Source organism: Thalia democratica, unplaced genomic scaffold (genome assembly GCF_965202585.1).
Source record: "Thalia democratica unplaced genomic scaffold, ktThaDemo2.hap1.1 HAP1_SCAFFOLD_1163, whole genome shotgun sequence".
Classification (NCBI taxonomy): Eukaryota; Metazoa; Chordata; class Thaliacea; order Salpida; family Salpidae; genus Thalia; species Thalia democratica.
Genome location: NW_028140068.1, coordinates 5,001 through 12,500, shown reverse-complemented (window position 1 = coordinate 12,500; position 7,500 = coordinate 5,001). Strand labels below are relative to the sequence as shown.

Genomic DNA, 7,500 nt, shown 5'->3' with positions numbered 1-7,500 from the left:
TCAAGAAAGAGCTCTCAATCTGTCAATCCTCGCTGTGTCCGGGCCGGGTGAGATTTCCCGTGTTGAGTCAAATTAAGCCGCAGGCTCCACTCCTGGTGGTGCCCTTCCGTCAATTCCTTTAAGTTTCAGCTTTGCAACCATACTTCCCCCGGAACCCAAAGACTTTGGTTTCCCGGAAGCTGCCGGACAGTTCTTAAGTTCGACACTGCCCGATCGCTAGTCGGCATCGTTTAAGGTCAGAACTAGGACGGTATCTGATCGTCTTCGAACCTCTGACTTTCGCTCTTGATTAAAGAAAACATTCTTGGCAAATGCTTTCGCAGTCGTTCGTCTTGCGCCGATCCAAGAATTTCACCTCTAACGGCACAGTACGGATGCCCCCGTCCGTTCCTATTAATCATTACCTCGTGCTCCGAAAACCAACAAAATAGAACCGAGGTCCTATTCCATTATTCCATGCAACATTATACAAGCGTAAAGCCTGCTTTGAACACTCTAATTTTTTCAAGGTAAACTTGCCGGACCACCGCAACACTCAGTTAAGAGCACCGCGAAGGCACCGACCAACAAGAACAACGAGGCCAGTGCTAGCCTTTCGACCGACCAACCTCGCCGTCCCTATATCCAACTACGAGCTTTTCAACCGCAACAACTTAAATATACACTTTTGGAGCTGGAATTACCGCGGCTGCTGGCACCAGACTTGCCCTCCAATGGATACTCGTTAAAAAGTTTAAAGTGTACTCATTCCAATTGCAGGACCTCGTACGAGGTCTGCATTGTTATTTTTCGTCACTACCTCCCCGAGCCGGGAATGGGTAATTTGCGCGCCTGCTGCCTTCCTTGGATGTGGTAGCCGTTTCTCAGGCTCCCTCTCCGGAATCGAACCCTGATTCTCCGTCACCCGTTACAACCTCGGTAGGCCGATACCGTACCGACGATAGTTGATAGGGCAGTTGCTTTAATGAGATGTCGCCAGCACTAGGCCGTGCGATCCGCAAGCTTATCCAGAGTCACCATTGTAACGACCCGAAAGCCGGTTAGTTTTGGTCTGATAAATGCGCGCCTCACGTCAGTTCGGCGCTTTACGCATGTATTAGCTCTAGAATTGCCACAGTTATCCATGTAAAAGCGTACAATCAAATGAACCATAACTGATTTAATGAGCCATTCGCAGTTTCACTGTACGTGAGCTCGTACTTACACTTGCATGGCTTAATCTTTGAGACAAGCATATGACTACTGGCAGGATCAACCAGATAACTATCCGAGGGCGTTTAAACCCGTTGCTCGACTGAGCGTTTTTACTGTATAAATACAGACCTTTTCTATCACTCGGCTTAAAAGCCTTGCGAACGTTACTGAAAGTCGGCGCCGGCCTTTTGCTGTTTAAAGCGCCAGCCCGCGTCGACTGCAGCATGCAGCTATACAACTGACTGTTCTTTCTCCCGACCAACCGTTTGCCTTCTGCCGGTTAACTCGTCAGCAGCAACACGCCATCTGTCTGCTGCAGTTACCCGCCTCGAGCCGTGCCTGCCTGCGTCGGCTACTCGTCTCGACGACTTCGCAAAGCTATAAGCCTACCGCCGCTGGACGCTTGTAGTTTTTCATACGCTGCTCCAATGCGTTTACATAGCACGTTCGCCGCCGCTGCAATAGCCGCGCCTCGGGTGCTAAACAGTAATGCTTTAAGCCCGCTTTCTCGCCAAGTCGACCGAACGCACAAACACGTCTCTCTCACTAGTGTAAAGTAATGCATACGTGTATGATGCTCAAATGTTGCTGTTGAACTTTTTTTGCCGATTTTTTTCAATTTGTTTGTTTCTTTTCAATTATTTTAATGTTTTAAGCTTATTTATGCTACGTTTAAATGTTTTAATACTTTTTTTATACTTTATTTAATATGTTTAAAAGAAATAAATAAAAAATAATATATATAAACTACTTTTTTTAATGTTTTAAATATGTTTGTTTATTATAAATAAACTTTATTTGTATTATTTTTTATTTAAACTTACTTTTTAAATCTTTATACTTGTTTTATCGTTTTAAGCACATTGCGATAAATATAATAAACAAAAAATTGAATGAAAATAATAATAATAATAAAAAAAAAAAAAAAAACATATGCTTATTTTATATGTTTCATTTTATTTTTATTTAAACTTACCTTTCAAACCTTAATACTCGTTTTATTTTTTTAAGCAGATCGCGATAAATATAATAAACAAACAATTAAATAAAAATAAATAAAAATAAAATAAAAAAATCAAACAAAAGCTTATTTTATATGTTTCATTTTATCTTTATTTAAACTTCCTTTTAAACCTTTATAATTGTTTTATTTTTTAAGCACATCGCGATAGATATAATAAACAAACAATGAAATAAAAATAATAATAATAATAATAATAATAAATCATAAGCTTATTTTGTATGTTTCATTTTATTTTATTTAAAACTTACAACTTAAACCTTTGTATTTGTTCTATTCTTTTAAGCACATCGCGATAAATATAATAAGCAAACAATTAAATAAAAATAAAATAAAAAATCAAACATAAGCTTATTTTATATGTTTCATTTTATCTTTATTTAAAATTACTTTTTAAACCTTTATAGTTGTTTTATTTTTTAAGCACATCGCGATAGATATAATAAACAAACAATGAAATAAAAATAATAATAATGAAAAAAAAATCATAAACTTATTTTATATGTTTCATTTTATTTTTATTTAAACTTACTTTTTAAATCTATATAGTTGTTTTATTTTTTAAGCACATGGCGATAAATATAATAAGCAAACAATTAAATAAAGATAATAACAAATAAATAAAACAATACGGCTAAACTATAAAAAGAAAACTAAATAACTGATAAATACTTGTAAAACATTATTTGAAAAATTTATTTTGAAACACAACACGATTGATTTATAAATAATAATATAATTTTAATTTGTGTAGTTCATTTAAAGTAGTCTCCCTTTTTGCTTCTGGTTTTATTAGAGTTATATATAACAATAAATTGTGTAGTTTATTTAAAGTAGTCTCCCTTTTTGCTTCTAGTTTAATTAAAGTTATATAACACATACTATAGTAAGTTAAATAAACTATAGTAACTTTATAAAACTACTTTACAAAATACATTTGTATAATTTAATAACTTTAAAATAACTATCAAGAATAAAATAGAATAGAATAGCTTTAAGTTTAGTATACAATTGGTATGTAAATTGTGTAGTTTATTGAAAGTAGTCTCCTTATTTGCTTCTGGTTTTACTTGAGTTACATAACGTTAAATAAACATACTTAATAAACGTAACCATCAATACTGTCATTTTAATAAAACTAAGTACAAATAACAATACAAATACAAGAACTTTAAAAAGCCTTCGCTTGTATCTGTTGGTAACAGTAAATAACCTATTATGACTCACAATACAAGAGTGCGAAATTTATTTTTCATTTGATTTTTCAGGTATTTATTTATTTGTGGAAATAAACTTTTTTATTACATTAGAAACTAATTGAATTTTTCCTCTAACTATACCTATTATTATATTTAGTATGCTTAAAAGTAATAAAATGAAACGTCGCGATTATATAATAAACAAACAATCAAACAAACAAAGAAATAAAAAAAAATATTTTTTTAAACTTATATTTCAACTATATGTCTTATTTTATTTTCATTTAAACTTACTTTAAACCTCTGTATTTGTTATATATATTTCAACACAATACGATTAAACTATAAGACAAACAACAAAATAAAATAATCACATTAATAAATACACTAAGCAAATAGCTAGAATAAATATAAATAGTTCAATATATACAATATATTTCTTCTATTTTTAAGTTACTTGTTAAACATATTTATTTAAAAATGTTTCTTTAGAATATAAAACTAACAGTTGTACAAATAAAGAAATTAAAAAGCCAAAACACATAACACTAACTTTTCATAAATTAGATATGCAAATATGAACAAAATAATAACTAAATTGTAAAGCTTTTGTAAACTGTGAACTTATAAACTTATAATAATAATTGCATATTCACTATTCACAATAGCTTTTTATTTAGTACACAACTGGTCTGTAAATTGTGTAGTTTATTGAAAGTATAATCCCGTTTTGCTTCTGGTTTAAATTAAGTTATACAACACATACTAAAGTAAATTAAATAAAGTAATTCACTACTATCTATTAAATAAAACCAATTTACAAAATACATTAATTTAAATTAAAGTGAATTTTGAACTTATAATAATAATTGCATATTCACTATTCAGAATTTCTTTAAATTTAGTACACAACTGGTCTGTAAATTGTGTTGGTTCTATTCAAGTACTCTCCTTGTTTGTTTTGTTTTAGTTGTATTTATTTTTAGATACTAGCACATTCAATACACATAATAAAGTAAACCAAATAAACTCTATTAATTTAAACTAAGTACAAATACATTAAGTTAATACAAAACTTTAAAAAGCTTTTGCTAGTATCTGTTGGTAACAGTAAATAACTTATTATGACTCACAATACAAAAGTGCAAAATTTATTTTCGTTTGATTTTTCAAGTAGCCACGCTTTTATTTGTTTGTGGACAAAAAGACTTTAAAGTTTTAGTATAAAAGACTAATTGTATTAATTTTAACTCAGAAAATTGTACTCTACAAGATGGTGCCATTATTTTTTCGATATCTCAAACTGGTCAAACCACTTTTTTAGCGCTCTAATTGGTTTAAACAGCAAATAACGTTATCTGATTGGCTTGAGTTTTTATTTGCTAATAACTAGAATTTACTTTTCTTTTAAGCGTTAAAGAAATGTAAATAAACGAGTAATAAGTATAAATAGGTCAGAAAGAAAAATAGTACAAAAAAGATGAATTCAAAAAGCAAAAGCCTACGGCACGTGGTATTCCCAAGCGGTCACCCATCTAAGTACTAACCACGCCCGACACTGCTTAACTTCCCAGATCGGACGAGATGGGGTGTGCTCAGTGTGGTATGGTCGTAGGCGTTTGAAAGCGTTTACAAGCCTTTATAAACCCTTCGGTTTGTTTAAAAAACCTATTTGCACTTGATTTACAATCGATTTGATATTTTAAAATTATTCCTTATAAAATTTTAACCTGAATTAACTTTTTTTTTGTTTTTTTAATCAACAGTTACTCCCAAACTGTACTAAAACTGTATTGTAACTGTACAAAAGTGTTTGTTTAAATTATTGTTATCTATAAATTACCTAAGACCAGGACAAGTAGAAGTAAAGTTTATTGAATTATTAAATAAATAAAATAAAATCGTAAAATAAAATAATACAATATGTTTACAATTTGTCATTGATCTATCCATTTATGTTATTGCATTACAAATACAAACATTTCATACATTCAAGAGTATTATTCATCAATCTTTTCAATATAATAAGTTTTAAATTTATATTTATTTTTAAATAATTCCTGACATTTTAGATTACCTGAGATTTTTTTTTAATTAAATTAATTTTAGTAATTAAATACTTGACGTTCTATTTTGTTTAATTTGATAACTCAACCATGCTTATTTTTTTTTTACTAATTTAAAGAACTATTAAACTAAAAGACATTACATACAGCTTCTAAAAGTTTTAAACACCTTAAAAAATATTATTATTTTAAAGATATATTAAAGAACTAAACAGATATTACTCCTAAAAAATCTTGTTAATAATATATAAAAAGTACTCAAAGTCAGACTCGGAAATATATATACTGTTGTATATCTTACTTGAAGTTCACTGTAATTGACACTGAAAAATTGACACTTGAAGTTCACTGAAAAATCAACCTATTTATATAGCAAAATATTTCTTTATCTTTGTCGTGGCGCGGTGGGTCAGTGGTCTTATCAGCTGACTCATAAGCAGAAGGTTGAGAGATCGAATCCCGCTAGTCGTCACGAAACACCACTATCGTTCAATGTTCGGGCTTCAAATTCTTTGAGATTATACTGTACTATTTATCTATCTAACTAATCTATCTAACAAATGTTGTTCAATCTAGGTTGTGGGTACTTGGGTCGAGTAATGCCTTTGACTTACAATCTGTTGTGGATTGACAATATTCCTCTATCTATCAATAAACAAATCTATCTAATAAATGTTGTTCAATCTAGGTTGTGGGTACTTGGGTCGAGTAATGCCTTTGACCTACAATCTGTTGTTGATTGTCAACATTCCTCTATCTATCAATAATGATTATATTCAATATTAAATGTTGATTAATTCAGTTGTAAGAAAACCAGTGCGCTGGTTAGGTTGGGTAAGGCCTTCGACTTACAATCTTGGGGATTATCAACGTTCATCACAAGTACAGTAACGATCTCATTGAATTTCCAGTTGGAACATTGGATTGTAGTGGTGGCCTACTTTGTAGGTTTTTTGCCTAGTTTGTTTTTTGCCTAGTAGTGTTTGCCTAGTTTGACAAACTATTGTATATATATTGTACAACTTTATTTGTATTATTTTTTATTTAAATTACTACTTATTATTAAAGAATTAAATTTTCTTAGAAAAAAAAAACTATGTATTTGAACTAATGCTTATTTTATATGTTTTGTTTTATTTTTATTCAAACTTACTTTAAACCTCTGTATTTTTTATACAATACGATTAAACTATATAACAGAAAAATAATTAAATAATCAAACTATTGAATAAGCAGTTAATTAGTGTGTTTTTTTATGCTTCTTTCATTTTTAACTTACTTGTTAACCATATTTCTTTTATTAAAGTATAAAACTAACAGTTACTAAATTTATATTTATTATATTTAAAAAAAAACTTCTATACTAACTCTAATTTCAAAGCATATTAAAACATACAAATTTTACCAACTAAATATTTATTTTTATTTTTATTATTATAATTTTCAAACATAAGCTTGTATACCTTATATACCTATATACCTCATATAGTAGGCTTGACATAACATAACATTATTTAATTCTTTTTGTTTGAAATAAACTCATTTAGTTATTAGTAAATTACAACATAAATGTTTATAACAATAAAACTAAGATTTAGCTTTTGAGTTAGTAAACTTTGATAGTTTTCTTTTAATAGTTTAATAGTCCTTATTTAAGTTCAAACAAAATTGCTATATATTTAATACACATACAAAAGTAAACTAAGTAAACGTAATTCAATAGTTTCTATTAAGTAAAAGTAATTACAAATACATTAAGTTAATACAAAACTTTAAAAAGCTTTTGCTAGTATCTGTTGGTAACAGTAAATAACTTATTATGACTCACAATACAAAAGTGCAAAATTTATTTTCGTTTGATTTTTCAAGTAGCCACGCTTTTATTTGTTTTTGGACAAAAAAACTTTAAAGTTTTAGTATAAAAGACTAATTGTATTAATTTCAACTCAGAAAATTGTACTCTACAAGATGGTGCCATTATTTTTTCGATATCTCAAACTGGTCAAACCACTTTTTTAGC

General features: G+C 29.4%; 2 non-coding genes across 2 annotated transcripts in view; both read right to left on the bottom strand.

The window, feature by feature from the left end:
* The window catches only part of LOC145847959 (small subunit ribosomal RNA), a 1,808-nt gene extending 546 nt beyond the window's left edge, over positions 1-1,262 (bottom strand). Inside the window, exon 1 of the ribosomal RNA XR_014371636.1 lies at positions 1-1,262. This exon is cut by the window's left edge and continues 546 nt beyond it. This is a non-coding gene — a ribosomal RNA (small subunit ribosomal RNA).
* Positions 1,263-4,912: 3,650 nt separating this feature from the next.
* LOC145847961 (5S ribosomal RNA) lies at positions 4,913-5,031 on the bottom strand. Its single transcript, XR_014371638.1, has one exon. It is a non-coding gene; the product is annotated as a 5S ribosomal RNA (ribosomal RNA).
* Between the last annotated feature and the right edge of the window lie 2,469 nt (positions 5,032-7,500).